This window comes from Arachis ipaensis, chromosome B10, assembly GCF_059453495.1.
Source record: "Arachis ipaensis isolate K30076 ecotype BB chromosome B10, ASM5945349v1, whole genome shotgun sequence".
In the NCBI taxonomy this organism is placed as follows: Eukaryota; Viridiplantae; Streptophyta; class Magnoliopsida; order Fabales; family Fabaceae; genus Arachis; species Arachis ipaensis.
In genome coordinates this window covers 53,894,822-53,918,250 of record NC_142435.1, presented here as the reverse complement: position 1 = coordinate 53,918,250, position 23,429 = coordinate 53,894,822, and the positions used below count along the sequence as shown (strand labels likewise).

At 39.4% G+C, this 23,429-nt stretch overlaps 1 non-coding gene and 1 pseudogene across 1 annotated transcript; one reads left to right on the top strand and one right to left on the bottom strand.

The window, feature by feature from the left end:
- Positions 1-23,429, top strand: part of LOC148580072 (uncharacterized) — a 53,204-nt pseudogene that overhangs the window by 8,427 nt on the left and 21,348 nt on the right.
- On the bottom strand, positions 9,492-9,595 carry LOC148580073 (small nucleolar RNA R71). Its single transcript, XR_015899306.1, has one exon. It is a non-coding gene; the product is annotated as a small nucleolar RNA R71 (small nucleolar RNA).

The window sequence follows — 23,429 nt, the reverse complement described above, 5'->3', positions numbered from 1 at the left end:
AACTATAAAGAAAGTGATAGATAAGAATGGGAAAATTCATTGAGATCAGGAGATGTTGTCTCTTTGGATCAATTCTAGCTTATATCCTCTTCAATCATGCAACTCATTGACCTCTTGGAAATCATGATTGATTGAGCCCCAATTCCTTGGTGACTCAATCTCTCAGATCTTGATCAATAGCCAATTCCTTGGTCTAATTGTTCATGAAGAGATATATGCTTGGTCCCTAATTATACCACACATCATCATAGGTCCAAGTAGAGGGAGGATTATATGTCACCATATCCAAACACCAAAACCCAGATTCTACTCAAGTGTGAGAAGGGATTTCAAGCATGGTTTCATGTTTCCTTTCCCAAGGTTCCCATGAAACCCATTTTGCATTCAATCTCTTTTCCAAGATAATTGAACACTAAGCATTAAGAATGAAATTCCTTCTAGCAAATCAAAGAGAAGATGAAGAGAAGAAGAATTTCACTATCATCAATCCATCAAGTACAACAGAGCTCCCTCTCTCAATGAGAGGGAATTTAGCTACTCATAGCTCAAAGAAAAGTACTCAAAAGTGAAGAAGATGATGAAGTGTAAAAGTGAATCTAAAAATAGTCTCTCTAACTGCTTAACCCCCCTTTTTTAGTACTTTTTAGGGGTATTTATACTACTCCTAGCTCTCAAAATAAAAGAATTACAAAAGTGAAAAAGGAAAATCACAATTTGGAGGGAAAGGAAACTCAATAAGCGTGACTTCCCAGCTAATGTGTGGCTGGTGCTTCAGTGGCGTGTCACGTGCTCCTCCAATTCTGGCTTGGTGTGCCACGCCCAGTCCCTCAAGTGGCACGCTCTTCTTCAATAACATTCCTGGCGTGCCACGCCTTCGAGCTCAAGTGGCACGCCCAGGGTCTTTTAATACCCATGTAGCCTAGCGTGTCACGCCTTCGAGCTCAAGTGGCACGCCCTAGCCTCTTTCCTCTTCTTATTGCCTCTGGAGACTTGAACTAGCATGGCATGCCTAGGGTCTGGCATGCCACTCCTTTGCTGCACGCTTGAACAAGCTCTCTGGAAAGTTGAACTAGCGTGGCACGCCCAAGGTCTGGCATGCCACACCCTTTCTAAGCAAGTGATTCTTCTGTTTGGCGTGCCACGCCACGAACTCAAGTGGCATGCTCCAATGGCTTTTTCTTCCTGAATGACACTGGCGTGCCACGCCTGGGGTTCAAGTGGCACGCCTAAGTGAGGAATAGTGAATGGCGTGCCACGCACTCGACACCAAGTGGCACGCCCATGTATTTGGCCTACTTCATCCTTTCTGGAAACTTGTACCAGCGTGCCACGCCTAAAAGCTGCATGCCACGCCCACGATCTTGCCTTGGTTCCAGCAGCTGGCATGCCACGGTGATGAGTGGATAATTTATACGCTTTTTGGCATTGTTTTTACATAGTTTTTAGTATGTTTTTATTACTTTTTATTATATTTTTTTTAGTTTTTAAATAAAAATCACATTTCTGGACTTTACTATGAGTTTGTGTGTTTTTCTATGATTTCAGGTATTTTCTGGCTGAAATTGAGGGACCTGAGCAAAAATCTAATTCAGAGGCTGAAAAAGGACTGCAGATACTATTGGATTCTGACCTCCCTCCACTTGAAGTAAATTTTCTGGAGCTACAGAAGCCCAATTAGCACGCACTCAATTGCGTTTAAAAGTAGACATTCTGGGCTTTCCAACAATATATAATAGTCCATACTTTGCCTGATATTTGATGGCCCAAACTAGCGTTCAAAGTCAGCCCAAGGAATTCTGGCGTAAAACGCCCAAACTGGCACCAGAATTGGAGTTAAACGCCCAAACTGGCACCAAAGCTGGCGTTTAACTCCAGAAATAGCCTAAGCATGAAAAAGCTTCAATGCTCAACCCAAGCACACACCAAGTGGGCCCCGGAAGTGAATTTCTGCATCATTTACTTATTTCTGTAAACCCTAGGCCATTAGTTCCTTATAAATAGGACTTTTTACTAATGTATTCATATGCTATCATAGACTATCATCTTTTCACGTTTGGAGGCTGGCCTCACGGCCATGCCTAGACCTTTCACTTATGTATTTTCAACGGTGGAGTTTCTACACCCATAGATTAAGGTGTGGAACTCTGCTGTTCTTCATGAATTAATACAAGTACTATTGTTTTTCTCTTCAATTCACGCCTACTTCTTCTCTAAGATATCCACTTGCACTTCAACCTGATAAATGAGATGATCCATGACACTCATCATCATTCTCACTTATGAACGCGTGCCTGACAACCACTTCTGTTCTATCTGCAATAGCTTGAGTGCGTATCTCTTGGGTTTCTAATATAAGATTAGAACCTTCGTGGTATAGGCTAGAATTATTGGCAGCCATTCCTGGGATCCAGAAAGTCTAAACCTTGTCTGTGGTATTCCGAGTAGGATCCAAGAAGGGATGACTGTGACGAGCTTCAAACTTGCGAATGTAGGGTGCAAGTGACAGTGCGCAAAAGGAAAATGGTCTTATTCCGACGCTAGTGGGAACCGACAGATGATTAGCCGTGCAGTGACAGCGCATATGGATTTGTTTTCATCCGAGAGGATCATCCAACTTGCCATGGAAGGAGGTAACGCATGGTTGGAAGAAGGCAATAGGAAAGTAGAGGTTCAGAAGCAACAAAGCATCTCCATACGCTTATCTGAAATTCCCACCAATGAATTACATAAGTATTTCTATCTCATTTTATGTTTTATTTATATTTTAAGTGTCAAAATCCCATAACCATTTTAATCCACCTGATTGAGATTTACAAGATGACCATAGATTGCTTCAAGCCGACAATCTCCGTGGGATCGACCCATACTCAAGTAAGGTATTACTTGGACGACCCAGTGCACTTGCTGGTTAGTTGCATCGGAGTTGTGAAGAAGTGTTGAAATCACTATTTCGCCATACCAAGTTTTTAAATCACAATTTCGTGCACCAAATTTTGGCACTATTGTCGGGAATTGTTCGAGTTTGGACAACTGACGGTTCATCTTGTTACTCAGATTAGATAATTTTATTTTATTTTTTTTAGCTTTTTATTTTCAAAAAAAAATTTCAAAAAATAAATTATTCTATGTTCTTCAGAATTTTTAAGAATGAATTCTAGAGTTTCAGATGATGCTTTTATCATCACAGGAGCTAATTGATTCCCATCGATCTGGCTATTGTATGTAATGCCCTGCTAAAGCTTAGCTAGCCATGTCTAATCTTTTTAGACTGAAGCTTTAGACTAACATTGCATAATTCTTGGAATTCGTATTAAAAATTTTGAATTTTTTTATTTTCCTTTTCAAAATAATTTTCAAAAAATACAAAAAAAAATAATAATAATAATAAATATATGCATTATGTTCTTCATTGATCTTCAAGTTGTTCTTGTTGATTTTCTTGGGTCTGATCTTTAAATTCTCTTGTTTTTTGTCTTTTGTTGTCTCTCATGTGCATTCTCAATTTGTTAGTGTCTCTAATATGAAAATTTCTAAGTTTGGTGTCTTGCATGCATTATTTATTTAATCTTAGTTATTCATGATTAGTTTCATTTTGTTGTTGCTCTCTCTCATCATTAAAAATTCAAAAAAAAATCAAAATAATGTCTTTTCAAGTCAATAATACAGAGAATTGAAGATTCAGAACATACAGCAGAGGAATTACAGAGAAAAAGCTGGGCGTTCAAAACGCCCAGTGAGGAAGGAAAACTGGCGTTTAAACACCAGCCAAGGTACCTGGCTGGGCATTAAACGCCCAAAAGGGTAGTATTTTGGGCGTTAAATGCCAGAATGGATACCATTCTGGGCGTTTAACGCCAGGACAACACAAGGGAGGTAAGTTAGTTTTTAATTCAAATCTTCATACTTTTTCAAAATCATATCTTTTTAAATTTCCTTCTTAATATTTTTGAAAACTTTAAAATTTGATTTTCAAAATCTTTTTCTTATTTTTATTTCATAATTTTTGAAATTAATGCTAACAATTAATATTTTAATTCAAAAATTTCAAGTTGTTACTTGCCTATTAAGAAAGGTTCAATTTTTAAATTCTAAAATCATATCTTTTAGTTTCTTATTAGTCAAGTAATCAACTTTGATTTTCAAAAAAATATTCAAATCTTTTTAAATTTTTTTTCAATCATATCTTCTCAATCATATCTTCTCAACCACATCTTTTTCAAAATAATTTTCAATCATATATTTTTTATTACTGATTTCAAAATCTTCTTCAAAATCACCTAACCACTTTCTCACTTTTGATTTTCGAAAACCATTAACCATATTTCAAAATTCTTTTTAATTAACTAATTGTTTTAAATTTTAATTTTATTTTGTTTCTTTTAAAAATTTTCGAAAATTCCCTCTCTCACCTCTTTCTATTTAAGGACTAACACTCCTCCTCAATTAGCAATTCGGACTCTCTCTCCTTGTTCATATGTTCAAATTCTTATCTACCTACCCCATCCCTCTATTCCTATTTTCCTCTGACACCTCAAGGAATCTCTATACTGTGACATAGAGGATTTCATACTTTCTTGTTCTCTTTTCTTTCTTATGAGCAGGAACAAGGACAAAGGCATTCTTGTTGAAGCTGATCCTGAACCTGAAAGGACCTTGAAGAGGAAGCTAAGAGAAGCTAAAGCACAACTCTCTGGAGAGGACCTAACAGAAATTTTTGAAAAAGAAGAAGACATGGCAGCCGAATATAACAATAATGCCAACAATGCAAGGAAGATGCTTGGTGACTTTATTGCACCCTCTTCTGACTTCTGTGGAAGGAACATCTCAATTCCTACAATTGGAGCAAACAACTTTGAGCTTAAGCCTCAATTAGTTTCTCTAATGCAGCAAAATTGCAAGTTTCATGGACTTCCATTGGAAGATCCTCATTAGTTCTTAGCTGAATTCTTGCAAATCTGTGACACTGTTAAGACCAATGGGGTTAATCCTGAGGTCTATAGACTTATGCTCTTCCTTTTTGCTGTAACAGACAGAGCTAGGACATGGTTGGACTCTCAACCTAAAGAAAGCCTGAACTCTTGGGAAAAGTTGGTCAATGCCTTCTTGGCAAAGTTCTTTCTACCTCAAAAATTGAGTAAGCTTAGAGTGGAAGTCCAGACCTTCAGACAAAAGGAATGTGAATCCCTCTATGAAACTTGGGAAAGATACAAACAATTGATCAGAATGTGTCCTTCTGGCATGCTTTTAGAATGGAGCATCATATGCATATTCTATGATGGTCTGTCTGAACTGTCCAAGATGTCATTGGACAACTCTGCTGGTGGATCTTTTTATCTGAAGAAGACACCTAAAAAAGCCCAGGAACTCATTGAAATGGTTGCAAACAACCAATTCCTGTACACTTCTGAAAGAAATCCTGTGAATAATGGGACAACTCAGTAGAAAGAAGTTCTGGAGATTGATACTCTAAATGCCATATTGGCTCAGAATAAAACATTGACTCAGCAAGTCAATATGAATTCTCAGAGTCTGTTTGGAATGCAAGCTGCATCAGGCAGAACTAAGGAGGCTTCTTCTGAAGAAGAAGCCTATGATCCTGAGAATCCTGCAATGGCAGAGGTGAATTACATGGGAGATTCCTATGGAAACACTTACAATCCTTCATGGAGGAATCATCCTAATCTCTCATGGAAGGATCAATAGAAGCCTAATCAAGGCTTCAATAATAATAATGGTGGAAGAAACAGGTTTGGCAATAACAAACCTTTTCCATCATCATCTTAGCAATAGACAGAGAATTCTAAGCAGAGCCACTCTGACTTAGCAATTGTAGTCTCTGATCTATCTAAGACCACTCTCAGTTTTATGACTGAAACAAGATCCTCCATCAGAAATTTGGAGGCAAAAGTAGGCCAGCTGAGTAAGAAAATTACTAAAACTACTCCTAGCACTCTCCCAAGCAATACAGAAGAAAATCCCAAGAGAGAGTGCAAGGCCATAACCATGGCCAACATGGCCAAACCTGGAGAGACTAAGGAGGACGTGATTCTTAGTGAGAAAAACCTTATGGGATGTCCTCTGAACGAAAAGAAGTTTCCCTTTGAGGAACCAAGGGAATCTGAGGCTCATACAGAGACCATAGAGATTTCATTGAACCTACTTCTGCCATTCATGAGCTCTAATGAGTATTCATCCTCTGAAGAGGATGAAGATATTACTGAAGAGAAAGTTGCTAAGTACCTGGGAGCAATCATGAAGCTGAATGCCAAGTTATTTGGTAATGAGACTTGGGAGGATGAATGATGCCAAGGCATCATAGGCTAGTTTCACTAGCATTTTTCTGTTAGTTTTAGTTGTTTTATGCATTTTCTTGAGCTTAAAGTAACCAAAAATGGTTAAATGAAGAACAAAGTAATGAACCATCCAAACAATATGATTTTGAGGCAAATGCCATGAGTTTTAGTTATATTACTTAAATGCTATGAATGAAAGATTTCTCATGAAATTTTGCAAGACTTTGATGCAATTGTTTGGATGATTTCAGGGAAGAAGAGGCTAAGCAAGGAAGCAACAAAATCAATAAAGGAAGCTTGTATATCACATGTGGAGTTTAAGTTCCAGTTTAAGCCTAAACTGGAGCTTAAACGCCAAAATCATGAAGGATAAGAAATGCTGGGATTGAAGTTTAACCTCCAGTTTGACCTCAAACTGGAGGTTAAACGCCAGAATGAAAAGCCTCACTTAAGGAGCATTCCACGTTTAACCTCCAGTTTGACCTCAAACTGGAGGTTAAACGCCAGAATGAGTATGCCACCCAGGGAGGAGTTCCACGTTTAACCTCCAGTTTGACCTCAAACTGGAGGTTAAACGCCAGAACCAGGAAGAGTACCAGGGGCCATTCCACGTTTAAGCTCCAGTTTGACTCAAACTGGAGCTTAAACGTGTTCGATAGCTTTTCTACTCCAGGGTTGCTCTCTCCACCTCCACGTTTAACCTCCAGTTTGACCTCAAACTGGAGGTTAAACGTGTTCGACACCTCCAGGGCCACCATTCCAAGCTTCCACGTTTAACCTCCAGTTTGACCTCAAACTGGAGGTTAAACGTGTTCGACCTCCAGGGCTGCCCTTCCTATCTCCACGTTTAAGCTTCAGTTTAACCTTAAACTGAAGCTTAAACGTGTTCGACTACATGACTCTCCAGGGCTACCTTCTTCCATTTCCACGTTTAAGCTTCAGTTTAACCTTAACTGAAGCTTAAACGTGCTTCTACAAATGGCCTCACTGGAAGTGTCTGGCGTTTAAGTTGCAGTTTAAGCTTAAACTACAACTTAAACGCCACTCTTGAAAAGGGTTTCTGGGCCAAAAATATTGTGATTTAAGTTAGTCTTTGAGCACAATTATTAACTTAAACTTACTTTGGTATGAAACCCAATTGAATATCATGGTTTATGGGATTGGGCCTGAAGGATTGATGAGTTTGAAATCTCAATTTATTGAGTCATGTGTCATTATTTGATTATCACTAAGTTGGCTCAATAAATGTTACAGGATCTGGATCAACAACCTCATCAAGATTATGGATCATAAACCCAAGGCAAAAGGAAAGCAAGGAGAGGCCTCAAAGCCCAAGAAGCACAACTGAAGCTCAATATAGAAAGTGTATAAATAGGATAGAAGTTAAGTTAGAGAGGACTTTTACTTTCACTTTTAGCTAGTTTCCTTTTCTTTGTAATTGAATTCAGAGCTATGATTCACTAAACCCCCTTTCATTGGGTTAGGGAGCTCTATTGTAATTCAATGAATCAATAATAGTTTATCTTCTTCTTCAATCTTTTCTCTTGAATTTTGTTAGAAAGCTTCTCGATCTAATTCCATTGAGTAGTTGTCTTGGGAAAGAGACTACTCATACTTGGAATCCTTCGGAGCCTTGGGAAAGGAATGGAGGATTCATGCTAGAGAAGCTTTCTCACAGTGGATTGGATTGGGGTTTGGATGGATATTGTGACATGTAATCCTACCAAATTGTGGTTCATGAAATTGTGTGGTATAATCAGTGATCAAGCATCATCTCTTCTTATGAACATTTAAACCAAGGGATTGGGAATTTGTTTGTTTTTAGAGAGCATTGGTGAGCCAAGGAATTGGGATCCAATCATATAAGATTGCCAAGCAAAATTCAATGAATGCATTGGTTGAGGAAGAGATTTACATGTTTTGATTCGGAGATTTCAATATCTCCTAAACCCAATGAATTCCCCATTTCTGATTTCCACTTTCTCTTACATTCTGCAATTCAATTCTTGCAATCATCCCCATTCCCTTTTAATTTCAGCAATTTACATTCTGCTCTTTAATTCATGCAATTTAAGATTCAGCCATTTAATTTTCTTGTCATTTACTTTTCCCGCCAATTTTACATTCCGCAATTATCATCTCAAATCTTGATTCCGCTCAACTAGAACACACTTCTAATCCGAATTGCTCACTCAACCAATCCTTGTGGGATTCGACCTCACTCTATTGTGAGTTTTTACTTGACGACGATAACCGGTGCACTTGCCGGAAGGAATTTTGCCGATCGTGCAATTTCCTAAATCGTAGCATAACACGTTTATGCGCATCAAGTTTATGGCGCCGTTGCCGGGGATTGGTTTTCGATTGACAATTCTCAAATTGGAAGCTAACTAGATTGAGCAATTTTCTCTTGCTTTGATTAATTCTGTTCTAGATACTTGTTGAATTTTAATTTCTGCACTTGGTTACATGCTTTCCTTCTTTATGCCTTTAAATCCATGCAACTAACTCACTGACTCACTAACTGTTTGATTTAATTCCTCAATTGATCTAACCATACTCTTCCATTAACCAAGAGTATTTCACTTGTTTGTGTTTGAGCTGTGTTCTTGTATGACAGGTAGGAGAGGAGAGACATCAACTCCTCCATATACCGAACCGGAAAGGACCCTTCATAGACTTAGAAGGGAAGCAAGAGGGAAGAGAGTAGTGGGAGAAGAGGAATCTGAAGGAGAATCTGAGGACAATTTTGAGGAAGCTCTAGATCTCAACATGGATAGAGAAGTTCACAACCATGAGAGAGCTGATGGAAACAATGCCATTCCTGAGAGGAGGGTTCTTAGTTCATACATAAACCCAACCTCTGGGAATTGTGGTAGTAGCATCCAGAAACCACCCATTCAGGCCAACAATTTTGAGCTCAAGCCACAGCTAATATCATTGGTGGAAAATGATTGTTCCTTTGGAGGAAGTGCTAATGAAGACCCAAACCAACATCTCACAAAATTCCTGAGAATTTGTGACACTGTGAAGTCCAATGGAGTCCAGGAAGATGCCTATAAACTGCTCTTGTTCCCATTTTCACTTAGGGACAAGGCAGCTAAGTGGCTGGAATCATTCCCAAGGGGGAGTCTAACCACATGGGATGAGGTGGAAGGCAAGTTTCTGGCACGTTTCTACCCTCCACAAAAGGTCAATAGGCTTCGATCTGAGGTTCAGACTTTTAGACAACAAGATGGTGAAACTCTCTACGAGGCATGGGAGAGATTCAAGGACTTGACAAGGAAATGCCCACCAAACATGTTCCATGATTGGGTGCAATTGCACATCTTCTATGAGGGGCTCTCTTATGAATCAAGGAAGGCTGTAGACCATTCATCAGGAGGTTCATTGAACAAGAAAAAGACCGTGGAAGAAGCCATTGAAGTGATCGAGACAGTGGCTGAGAATGAGTACTACTATGCATCAGAAAGGCACAACACTAAGGGAGTCATGGAGCTGAACCATGTTGATACAATTCTAGCCCAAAACAAGGTGTTTGCCAAGCAACTAGCAGAGCTTACCAGGCAATTAGAAACAAAGCAAGTGGCTGCAATACACACACAAGATCATGAAGGAGGTGATTGGGATGAGGTTAACTATGTGGGAAACCAACAAAGGCAATCATATGATCCACACTCCAACACTTACAACCCAGGCTGGAGAAACCACCCAAACTTTGGGTGGGGAAACCAACAAACCCAACCACAAAACCACAAACCTTACAACCACAACCAACAAAACAATTCCACATACCAAAACTCCAACCAAAGATCATACCAAGCCACACAAAACACTTACCCCCAATCATCATATCATGGCCAAAATAATCAACATACCCAACCTAATCCGAACCAACAATTTCAAGATCAATTAAACCGGATGGAAGGAATGCTTACAACCATGAGCCAAGACATAATTGAATTAAAGGCTTTTAAGGAAGAAGTAAATTCTAACTTGCAAAACCAAGGAGCTGCCATCCAGAAGCTAGAAAATCAAATTTTGTATTTGACTAAGCAAGCCCCTGGGACAAGCAGTTCTCATACTGTTAAGGCTATTGCAAGGGAGGAATGTAAGGCCATAACCCTCAGAAGTGGAAAGAATCTAAAGGAGATTTCAAGGGAAACCACAGAGGATGAAGTAAAGGAAAATGTGAAAGACAAAGAACAAGGACAATCTGTTACACCGTTTGCAACAAAAGAAAAAGAAAAAGAGATCTTGAAGCCTTACACACCTAAAGCACCTTATCCTCAACGTTTGATGAAAAGTGAAAAGGATGGCCAATTCTCCAGGTTCTTGGAGATTTTCAAGAAGCTTCAAATCAACATTCCCTTTGCTGAAGCAATAGAGCAAATGCCACTCTATGCAAAATTCTTAAAAGAATTGATGACCAAGAAGAGAAGCTGGAGAAATGAGGAAACTGTGTTGTTAACCGAAGAATGCAGTGCCATCATTCAGCACAAATTGCCTCAGAAATTGAAGGACCCAGGCAGTTTCCAAATCCCCTGTATTATAGGAGAAGTCATGGTGGAGAAGGCCTTGTGTGATTTAGGGGCCAGCATCAATTTGATGTCGCTAACAATGATGAAAAGAATGAAGATTGAAGAGGCCAAACCAACAAGAATGGCCCTCCAATTGGCAGATCGAACTTTTAAATTCCCTCATGGAATAGTTGAGGATTTGTTGGTGAAGGTGGGAGAATTTATATTTCCTGCTGATTTTGTGGTGTTAGATATGGAGGAAGAAGCCAAAGCTTCAATAATTCTGGGAAGACCCTTCCTAGCTACTGTTGGAGCCATCATAGATGTACAAAAGGGTGAACTCACTCTTAGACTCCATGATGAGAAATTGGTGTTTAATGTATTCAAGGCAATGAGCTATCCATCAGAATCACTAAGTGAATGCATGAGGGTTGATGTAGTGGACATTGCAGTACAAGAAACTTTTGAGGAAACAATAAAGGAAGTGGCAGAGGAGGAGCTCACCAAGGATATTGAAGTTAGTGATATCAAGGATGATGACACAACTATGCTAAGCAGGCCAGAGAAAGTGAAAGAAGAAAAGGAAGCACCAAAACCTGAGCTCAAAGCATTGCCCCCTAATCTCAAGTATGCATACTTGGGTAGTGATGAGAGTCACCCTGTTATCATTAGCTCGGCCTTGAGCCAAGAACAAGAAGAAGAATTGATCAAGGTGCTGCAAACTCATCAAGATGCCATTGGATGGACCCTAGCTGATTTGAAGGGGATAAGTTCATCCATATGCATGCATAAAATCTTGTTAGAAGAAGATGCTAGACCCTCCATTCAAGCTCAAAGAAGATTGAATCCCGTCATGAAAGAAGTGGTACAAAAGGAAGTGAGGAAGTTATGGCAGGCAGGGGTAATCTATCCCATTTCTGATAGCCCATGGGTTAGTCCCATCCATGTAGTTCCCAAGAAAGGTGGCATAACGGTGGTGCCAAATGAGAAGAACGAACTCATACCCACAAGAACCGTTACTGGGTGGAGGATGTGCATAGACTACAGGAAGCTCAATGAAGCCACCAGAAAAGATCATTTCCCACTCCCATTCATGGATCAGATGCTTGAAAGGCTTGCCGGACATGCTTACTATTGTTTCTTGGATGGATATTCAGGCTACAACCAAATAGTAGTTGATCCTAGTGATCAAGAGAAAACATCATTTGTTTGTCCATATGGAGTTTTTGCTTATAGACGCATGCCCTTTGGATTGTGCAATGCACCTGCCACTTTCCAAAGATGCATGCTGTCCATCTTTTCGGACATGATTGAAAAATTTATTGAGGTCTTCATGGACGATTTTTCTGTGTTTGGGGATTCTTTTCCCAGCTGCCTACACCACCTTGCCTTGGTGCTTAAGAGGTGCCAAGAGACTAATCTAGTATTAAACTGGGAAAAGTGTCATTTCATGGTCACAGAAGGAATAGTCCTTGGCCACAAAATCTCTAATAGAGGCATGGAGGTGGACAGAGCTAAGGTGGAAATCATTGAAAAACTACCTCCACCAAGTAATGTCAAGGCAGTTAGGAGCTTTTTGGGCCACGCTGGTTTTTACAGAAGGTTTATTAGAGACTTTTCTAAAATAGCCAAACCTTTGAGTAACTTGCTTGTCTCTGATACACCCTTTGTATTTGATGGAAATTGCATGTTAGCCTTTGAACTTTTGAAGCAAAAACTTTCCTCTGCACCTATCATTGCCCCACCTGATTGGAACTTACCGTTTGAACTGATGTGTGATGCATCAGACCTTGCTATTGGGGCAGTGTTAGGACAAAGGAAAGACAATTTGGTACATGTGATTTATTATGCCAGTAAAGTCTTGAATGCTAACCAAAGGAATTACACAACCACTGAAAAAGAACTCTTGGCAATAGTCTTTGCATTTGAAAAATTTAGATCTTATCTCATTGGATCTAAAGTCATTGTTTTCACTGATCATTCAGCGTTAAAATATTTACTTGCCAAACAAGAATCTAAACCGAGACTTATTAGATGGGTTCTTTTGTTGCAGGAATTTGACATTGAAATCATAGACAAGAAGGGTGTAGAGAACAAGGTGGCAGATCATTTATCAAGGATACCATGTGAAGAAGGAAGCACACAAAGCACACATGTAAATGAGTGTTTTCCTGATGAACAACTCATGCTAATTCACAAAGCACCCTGGTTTGCAGACATAGCAAACTTCAAGGCCACTGGGAGTTTACCTTTGGAATTTAACAAACATCAAAAGAAGAAATTGGTAAATGATGCCAAATACTTCATCTGGGACGAACCATACTTGTTCAAAAAATGTTCCGATGGCATACTCAGAAGATGCATATCCGAGGAAGAAGGAAGGGAAGTTTTATGGGACTGTCATGGCTCCACTTATGGAGGGCACTTTGCAGGGGAAAGAACAGCAGCTAAGGTGTTGCAGTGTGGTTTTTATTGGCCTACTATTTTCAAATATGCAAAAGAATTAGTGAAGCACTGCCCTGAATGCCAGAAAGCTGGGAACCTGCCAAGAAGAAATGAAATGCCACAACAATTCATTCTGGAACTTGAATTGTTTGATGTATGGGGGATAGATTTCATGGGACCATTTCCCTCCTCATACTCGAATAATTACATTCTTGTGGCAGTGGATTATGTCTCCAAATGGGTTGAAGCAATAGCAACTCCAACCAATGATAATAAGGTAGTCATGAACTTCCTCAGAAAACACATTTTTTGCCGTTTTGGGGTTCCAAGAGCAATCATCAGTGATGGAGGAAGCCACTTTTGCAACAAACCATTAGAGGCATTGCTCCTAAAATATGGAGCCAAACACAGGGTAGCCACACCATACCATCCACAGACAAGTGGGCAAGCCGAAATATCTAACAGAGAACTCAAAAGAATCCTGGAAAAAACTGTGGGAACTTCAAGAAAGGACTGGTCGATTAAGCTAGATGATGCTCTTTGGGCATATAGGACAGCTTTCAAAACACCAATTGGAATGTCTCCTTACCAACTAGTATATGGAAAAGCTTGCCATCTGCCACTGGAGTTGGAGCACAAGGCATACTGGGCCTTGAAACTTCTGAACTTGGACAACAAAGCCGCTGGAGAAAGAAGGATGTTGCAAATTCAAGAATTGGAAGAATTCAGAGCGGAAGCTTATGAGAATGCCAAAATTTACAAAGAAAGAGCAAAGAAGAAGCATGACAGCAACATAGCCCCAAGGACATTTAAAGAAGGGCAAAAAGTATTGCTCTACAATTCTAGGCTAAAGCTATTTCCAGGGAAGTTAAAATCAAGGTGGTCTGGACCATTCTTTGTCACCAAGGTCTCCAACTATGGACAAGTAGAAATCATGGAAGAAAAGTCGCAACGAACCTTCATTGTTAACGGTCAAAGACTCAAACATTACTTGGGAGATGTGGAGGAGAAGGACAAAGTTAAATATCACCTCAACTGAGGAAGCTGACCGTCAAGCTAATGACGTTAAACAAGCGCTTGTTGGGAGGCAACCCAACCTGAGGTAATACCTTTTTGCTGTTTCTTTTATTTGTTTCAATAAAAAGGGTAAAGTAGTTTCTGTGCATTGCAAAGAATTAAGTTTGGTGTTTCACACCAAACAATGAATTCATGGCTCCATAAGTCAAAGGGGAATGTGTGACTCTAAGTTTGGTGTTCCACCATAAAGATCAACTGAACACAACAACCTTTGAATTATGTGAAAGGAACAACTATTCTAAGCAGTCACAGAAATGCTTAAAACCCTTAGTAGCAACATCATTCCAAGATAACTCAAGGATTCAAAGAACACAGAGAAGTAAGTGGGAGACTAAGTTTGGTGTTCACACACCAACTTAAGAATCCGATACTTACCCACACATAGTTGAGCTAACCACTTAAGTGCTTGAGGAGCAAGCAACTTCATTACTCTTTGCAGGAAAGGAAACAAGAACCTTAAAGCAAGAAGCAACATTTAGGAAGAAGAAGGAGAAATCAAAGTGTTTCCTGACAACAAAGAGAAAACAAGGAATTTCACAAGGTGGTATTATTCCTTGATAATTCTTTAAAATGGTTAAACAAAAGCATGCGTGTTCTGGTTTAAACTGTAAATGTTGAATCTTTCTGGAATGTGTAGTTTTTTTTGTTAATTGCTTTGAATAAAGTGAATGCTTAGATGTTTGGATATAACTTCACCTTCTTAAACAAGTGCGTGCCATGCTTGTTCTGTTTCAAAAATAAAAGAAAAGTTTGAACAAAAGTAACTTGGCTAAATTAGTGACAAATCAAGTAGAATTAAGTGGTGGTATGCATGCTTGATTGTTTAGTCACATCACTAAAATTAGAGTGTAGAATTATCATTTTTTATGTAGAAGTAAAAATTGTCTATGGATCTTGATGAATAAATGTCTTTGGCCATGAAAAAGAAAGAAAAAGGAAAAGAAAAAGCCACGGAAAAAGGCAATCAAAGAGTAAAAAAATTGAGAAAATAAGCTAGGTACCAATGGTTTGAACTTCTGAGACAAATGCCTGTGGTGTTTATGTATTAAGGATATGCTTGGATGAATAGGTTCTGAGGAGTGTTTCAACACTTGGTAACTTGGGTTAACTAACCCGGGATTATCAACCAAAAGTCCACTATCAAGAGCAACCTAAATACAAAACATTTAGTCACACAAAGAGGTGCTGGGCAACAATGTCTCAAGAAGAAATGTGAACTAAAATGCCTAAAGTGGATATGTGTAGTGCACTGATAAGAAAAAGAAAATGCCAAAGGCTTGTGCAACACATGACACTAAGCAAACAAGGAGCAAAAGAAGCTCTAAGAAAAAGAAAAGAAAAACAAAGAAGAGAAAAGTGCTAAAGACATAAGAATAACAAGAGGCCATAGCAATTTTTGATGGATGCAATGAAAAAGTGATAATCCTACCTGATAAGTATGAAAAAGTGATGCTGCAACTTTCTGCATAAAACCCTTCTGATGAACTTCAAATGCTTGCTAATATAGCCAATGTAATTGCTTTCTGTTTCATACTTTCTTCTCAATTAACTCAGAACTTGCTTAGGGACAAGCAAGTATTAAGTTTGGTGTTGTGATGCCAAGGCATCATAGGCTAGTTTCACTAGCATTTTTCTGTTAGTTTTAGTTGTTTTATGCATTTTCTTGAGCTTAAAGTAACCAAAAATGGTTAAATGAAGAACAAAGTAATGAACCATCCAAACAATATGATTTTGAGGCAAATGCCATGAGTTTTAGTTATATTACTTAAATGCTATGAATGAAAGATTTCTCATGAAATTTTGCAAGACTTTGATGCAATTGTTTGGATGATTTCAGGGAAGAAGAGGCTAAGCAAGGAAGCAACAAAATCAATAAAGGAAGCTTGTATATCACATGTGGAGTTTAAGTTCCAGTTTAAGCCTAAACTGGAGCTTAAACGCCAAAATCATGAAGGATAAGAAATGCTGGGATTGAAGTTTAACCTCCAGTTTGACCTCAAACTGGAGGTTAAACGCCAGAATGAAAAGCCTCACTTAAGGAGCATTCCACGTTTAACCTCCAGTTTGACCTCAAACTGGAGGTTAAACGCCAGAATGAGTATGCCACCCAGGGAGGAGTTCCACGTTTAACCTCCAGTTTGACCTCAAACTGGAGGTTAAACGCCAGAACCAGGAAGAGTACCAGGGGCCATTCCACGTTTAAGCTCCAGTTTGACTCAAACTGGAGCTTAAACGTGTTCGATAGCTTTTCTACTCCAGGGTTGCTCTCTCCACCTCCACGTTTAACCTCCAGTTTGACCTCAAACTGGAGGTTAAACGTGTTCGACACCTCCAGGGCCACCATTCCAAGCTTCCACGTTTAACCTCCAGTTTGACCTCAAACTGGAGGTTAAACGTGTTCGACCTCCAGTATGCCTCCACCCCTTTCCACGTTTAACCTCCAGTTTGACCTCAAACTGGAGGTTAAACGTGTTCGACCTCCAGGGCTGCCCTTCCTATCTCCACGTTTAAGCTTCAGTTTAACCTTAAACTGAAGCTTAAACGTGTTCGACTACATGACTCTCCAGGGCTACCTTCTTCCATTTCCACGTTTAAGCTTCAGTTTAACCTTAACTGAAGCTTAAACGTGCTTCTACAAATGGCCTCACTGGAAGTGTCTGGCGTTTAAGTTGCAGTTTAAGCTTAAACTACAACTTAAACGCCACTCTTGAAAAGGGTTTCTGGGCCAAAAATATTGTGATTTAAGTTAGTCTTTGAGCACAATTATTAACTTAAACTTACTTTGGTATGAAACCCAATTGAATATCATGGTTTATGGGATTGGGCCTGAAGGATTGATGAGTTTGAAATCTCAATTTATTGAGTCATGTGTCATTATTTGATTATCACTAAGTTGGCTCAATAAATGTTACAGGATCTGGATCAACAACCTCATCAAGATTATGGATCATAAACCCAAGGCAAAAGGAAAGCAAGGAGAGGCCTCAAAGCCCAAGAAGCACAACTGAAGCTCAATATAGAAAGTGTATAAATAGGATAGAAGTTAAGTTAGAGAGGACTTTTACTTTCACTTTTAGCTAGTTTCCTTTTCTTTGTAATTGAATTCAGAGCTATGATTCACTAAACCCCCTTTCATTGGGTTAGGGAGCTCTATTGTAATTCAATGAATCAATAATAGTTTATCTTCTTCTTCAATCTTTTCTCTTGAATTTTGTTAGAAAGCTTCTCGATCTAATTCCATTGAGTAGTTGTCTTGGGAAAGAGACTACTCATACTTGGAATCCTTCGGAGCCTTGGGAAAGGAATGGAGGATTCATGCTAGAGAAGCTTTCTCACAGTGGATTGGATTGGGGTTTGGATGGATATTGTGACATGTAATCCTACCAAATTGTGGTTCATGAAATTGTGTGGTATAATCAGTGATCAAGCATCATCTCTTCTTATGAACATTTAAACCAAGGGATTGGGAATTTGTTTGTTTTTAGAGAGCATTGGTGAGCCAAGGAATTGGGATCCAATCATATAAGATTGCCAAGCAAAATTCAATGAATGCATTGGTTGAGGAAGAGATTTACATGTTTTGATTCGGAGATTTCAATATCTCCTAAACCCAATGAATTCCCCATTTCTGATTTCCACTTTCTCTTACATTCTGCAATTCAATTCTTGCAATCATCCCCATTCCCTTTTAATTTCAGCAATTTACATTCTGCTCTTTAATTCATGCAATTTAAGATTCAGCCATTTAATTTTCTTGTCATTTACTTTTCCCGCCAATTTTACATTCCGCAATTATCATCTCAAATCTTGATTCCGCTCAACTAGAACACACTTCTAATCCGAATTGCTCACTCAACCAATCCTTGTGGGATTCGACCTCACTCTATTGTGAGTTTTTACTTGACGACGATAACCGGTGCACTTGCCGGAAGGAATTTTGCCGATCGTGCAATTTCCTAAATCGTAGCATAACACGTTTATGCGCATCAATGAACCCCTATTGCTCATCAATGAAATAAATGATCTGGTTCAACTGAAATTACCTCAGAAGAAACCGGATCCTGGAAAGTTCTTCATACCTTATACCATAGGCACCATGACCTTTGAGAAGGCTCTGTGTGACCTTAGGTCAAGTACAAACCTCATGCCCCTCTCTGTAATAGAGAAACTAGGGATCCTTAAGGTGCAAGTTGCAAGAATCTCACTAGAGATGGCAGACAATTCAAGGAAACAGGCTTATGGACTTGTAGAGGATGTCTTGGTAAAGGTTGAAGGCCTTTACATCCCTGCAGACTTCATAATCCTGGACACTGGAAAGAATAAAGATGAATCCATCATCCTTGGCAGACCCTTCCTAGCCACAGTAAAAGTTGTGATTGATGTTGACAGAGGAGAGTTGGTTCTTCAAGTAAATGAGGACTACCTTGTGTTTAAAGCTAAAGAATCTCCTTCTGTACACATGGAGAAAAAGCATGACAAGCTTCTCTCAATGCAGAGTCAAACAGAGCCCCCACATTCAAACTCTAAGTTTGGTGTTGGGATGCCATCATCATGCTCTGAGCATCTGTGAGACTCCATGAGAGCCCACTGTCAAGCTATTGACATTAAAGAATCGCTTGTTGGGAGGCAACCCAATTTTGACTTATCTATGTTAAATTTTTATTGTTATTTTATGTTTTCTTTAGGATGATGATCATGTGGAGTCACAAAATAAAAAACAGAATGAAAAACAGCATTGAAAATAGCACACCCTGGAGGATGAGCTTACTGGCATTTAAACGCTAGTAAGGATAGCAGAATGGGCGTTAAACACCCAGTCTGGTACCATTCTGGGCGTTCAACGCCAGAAAAAGGGCACCAGACTGGCGTTTAACGCCAGAAAGGGAAGAAAAGTTGGCGTTTAACGCCAGAAATGAGCAGCAACCTGGTGTTTAACGCCAGGATTGGCACTCCAAGGGGCGTTTGCATGCTAAAATGGTGCATGGATGAGAAATCCTTGACACCTCAGGATCTGTAGACCCTACAAGATCCCCACCTACCTCAACTCTCTCTCTCTCTTCTTCACACCTTCCCATAACACCCTTCCCCAAATACCCCTCACCAATCACCTCCATTCCCCTTTCCCATCACCTCATAATTTACAATCAAAATCACTATTTCCCAACCCCTAATACACGAACCCTACCCCTCTCTCCACTCCTATATAAACCCATCATCCCTCCTTTATTTTCACACATCATAAACACTCCTTTCCCCCCTTGACCGAACCACTCATACCTCTCCATCTCCTCCATTTTCTCCTTCTTCTACTTCCTTCTTTCTTCTTTTGCTCAAGAACGAGCAAACCTTCTATGTTTGGTGTGGTAAAAGTGTTGCTTTTTGTTTTTCCATAACCATTTATGGCACCTAAGGCCAGAGAAATCTCTAGAAATAGGAAAGGGAAGGCAAAAGCTTCCTTTTCTAAGTCATGGGAGATGGAGAGATTCATTTCAAAGGTCCATCAAGACCACTTCTATGAAGTTGTGGCCAAGAAGAAGGTGATCCCTGAGGTCCCTTTCATGCTCAAAAGGAATGAGTATCCGGAGATCCGACATGAGATTCGAAAAAGAGGTTGGGAAGTTCTCACCAACCTCATTTAACAAGTCAGAATCTTAATGGTTCAAGAGTTCTATGCTAATGCATGAGTCACCAAAAACCATGATCAAAGTGTGAACCCGAACCCAAAGAATTGGCTTACAATGGTTCGGGGGAAATACTTAGATTTCAGTCCGAAAAATGTAAGGTTGGCATTCAACTTGCCAATGATGCAAGAAGATGCACGCCCCTACACTAGAAGGGTCAACTTTGATCAAAGGTTGGACCAAGTCCTCATGAACATATGTGTGGAAGGAGCTCAGTGGAAAAGAGACTCCAAAGGCAAGCCGATTCAATTAAGAAGGCTTGACCTCAAACCCGTGGCAAGGGGATGGTTGGAGTTCATCCAATGCTCTATGATTCCTACTAGCAACCGGTCTGAAGTTACAATAGACCGGGCTATCATGATCCATAGCATCATGATTGGAGAGGAAGTAGAAGTTCATGAGGTCATATCTCTAGAACTCTACAAAGTGGCTGACAAAACCTCCACTTTGGCAAGGTTAGCATTCCCTCATCTCATCTGTCACCTATGAAATTTAGCTGGAGTTGTCATAGGAGAAGACATCCTCATTGAAGAGGACAAGCCCATCACTAAAAGGAGGATGGAGAAAATGAGAGAGCCCACTTATGGACCTCAACAAGAGCATGAGGAAGTCCCTCATCAAGAGATCCCTGAGATGCCTCAAGGGATGCATTTTCCTCCACACAACTATTGGGAGCAAATCAATACCTCGTTAGGAGATTTGAGTTCCAATATGGAGCAACTAAAAATGGAGCACCAAGAGCACTCCATTATTCTCCATGAAATTAGAGAGGATCAAATATCAATGAGGGAAAAGCAACAAAGGCAAGGAAGAGACATAGAGGAGCTCAACCGTTCTATTGGATCTTCAAGAGGAAGAACTAGCCGCCATCACTAAGGTGGACCCGTTCTTTAATTTCCTTGTTCTTTATTTTTCTGTTTTTTGAAAATTATGCTTTATGTCTTGTCTATGTTTGTGTCTTTATTACATGATCATTAGTGTCTAGTGTCTATGCCTTAAAGCTATGAATGTCCTATGAATCCATCACCTTTCTTAAATGAAAAATGTTTTCTGAAAAAGAAAGAGAAGTACATGAATTTTGAATTTTAAAATAGTTTAATTATTTTGATGTGGTGGCAATACTTTTTATTTTTCTGAATGAATGCTTGAACAGTGCATATTTTTTATAGTGAAGTTTATGAATGTTAAAATTGTTGGCTCTTGAAAGAATAATGAAAAAGGAGAAATGTTATTGATAATCTGAAAAATCATAAAATTGATTCTTGAAGCAAGAAAAAGCAGTGAAAAGCTTGAAGAAAAGAAAAAAATTTTATGCGAAAAAAAAAAGAGAAAAAAAAATGAAAAAAGCAAGAAGAAAAAGCCAGTAACCCTTTAAACCAAAAGGCAAGGGTAGAAAAAGGATCCAAGGCTTTGAGCATTAATGGATAGGAGGGCCCACAGGAATAAAATCATGGCCTAAGCGGCTAAACCAAGCTATCCCTAACCATGTGCTTGTGGCGTGAAGGTGTCAAGTGAAAAGCTTGAGACTGAGCGGTTAAAGTCGTGGTCCAAAGCAAAAAGAGTGTGCTTAAGAGCTCTGGACACCTCTAAATGGGGACTCTAGCAAAGCTGAGTCACAATCTGAAAAGGTTCACCCAGTTATGTGTCTGTGGCATTTATGTATCCGGTGGTAATACTGGAAAACAAAATGCTTAGGGCCACGGCCAAGACTCAATAAGTAGCTGTGTTCAAGAATCAACATACTGAACTAGGAGAATCAATAACACTATCTAAATTCTGAGTTCCTATAGATGCCAATCATTCTGAACCTCAAAGGATAAAGTGAGAGGTCAAAACTATTCAGAAGCAAAAAGCTAATAGCCCCACTCATCTAATTAAGACTGATCTTCATAGATGTTTTCAGAATTTATTGTATATTCTCTTCTTTTTATCCTATTTTGTTTTTAGTTACTTGGGGACAAGCAATAATTTAAGTTTGGTGTTGTGATGAGCGGATAATTTATACACTTTTTGACATTGTTTTTACATAGTTTTTAGTATGTTTTTATTACTTTTTATTATATTTTTATTAGTTTTTAAATAAAAATCACATTTCTGGACTTTACTATGAGTTTTTGTGTTTTTCTGTGATTTCAGGTATTTTCTGGCTGAAATTGAAGGACCTGAGCAAAAATCTGATTCAGAGGCTGAAAAAGGACTACAGATGCTGTTGGATTCTGACCTCCCTGTACTCGAAGTGGATTTTCTGGAGCTACAGAAGCCTAATTGGCGCTCTCTTAATTGCGTTAGAAAGTAGACATTCTGGGATTTCCAGCAATATATAATAGTCCATACTTTGCCCGAGATTTGATGGCCCAAACTGGCGTTCAAAGTCAGCCCAAGGAATTCTAGCGTAAAACGCCCAAACTGGCACCAGAATTGGAGTTAAATGCCCAAACTGGCACCAAAGCTGGCATTTAACTCCAGGAACAGCCTAAGCACGAAAAAGCTTCAATGCTCAGCCCAAGCACACACCAAGTGGGCCCCGGAAGTAGATTTCTGCATCATTTACTTATTTCTGTAGACCCTAGGCCATTAGTTCATTACAAATAGGACCTTTCACTAATGTATTCGTATGCTATCATAGACTATCATCTTTTCACATTTGGAGGCTGGCCTCACGGCCATGCCTAGACCTTTCACTTATGTATTTTCAATTGTGGAGTTTCTACACCCATAGATTACGGTGTGGAGCTCTGCTGTTCTTCATGAATTAATACAAGTACTATTATTTTTCTCTTCAATTCACGCCTACTTCTTCTCTAAGATATCCACTTGCACCTCAACCTGATGAATGTGATGATCCGTGACACTCATCATCATTCTCACTTATGAACGCGTGCCTGACAACCACTTTTGTTCTATCTGTCATACCTTGAGTGCGTATCTCTTGGGTTTCTAATCTAAGATTAGAACCTTCGTGGTATAGGCTAGAATTATTGGCAGCCATTCCTGGGATCCGGAAAGTCTAAACCTTGTCTGTGGTATTCTGAATAGGATCCAGGATCCAGAAAGTCTAAACCTTGTCTGTGGTATTCTGAGTAGGATCTGGGAAGGAATGACTGTGACGAGCTTCAAACCTGCGAATGTGGGGCGCAAGTGACAGTGCGCAAAAGGACAATGGTCTTATTCCTACGCTAGCGGGAACCGACAGATGATTAGCCGTGCGGTGACAGCGCATATGGATTTGTTTTCATCCGAGAGGATCATACAGCTTGCCATGGAAGGAGGTAATGCATGGTTGGAAGAAGGCAATAGGAAAGCAGAGGTTCAGAAGCAACAAAGCATCTCCATACGCTTATCTGAAATTCCCACCAATGAATTACATAAGTATTTCTATCTCATTTTATGTTTTATTTATATTTTAAGTGTCA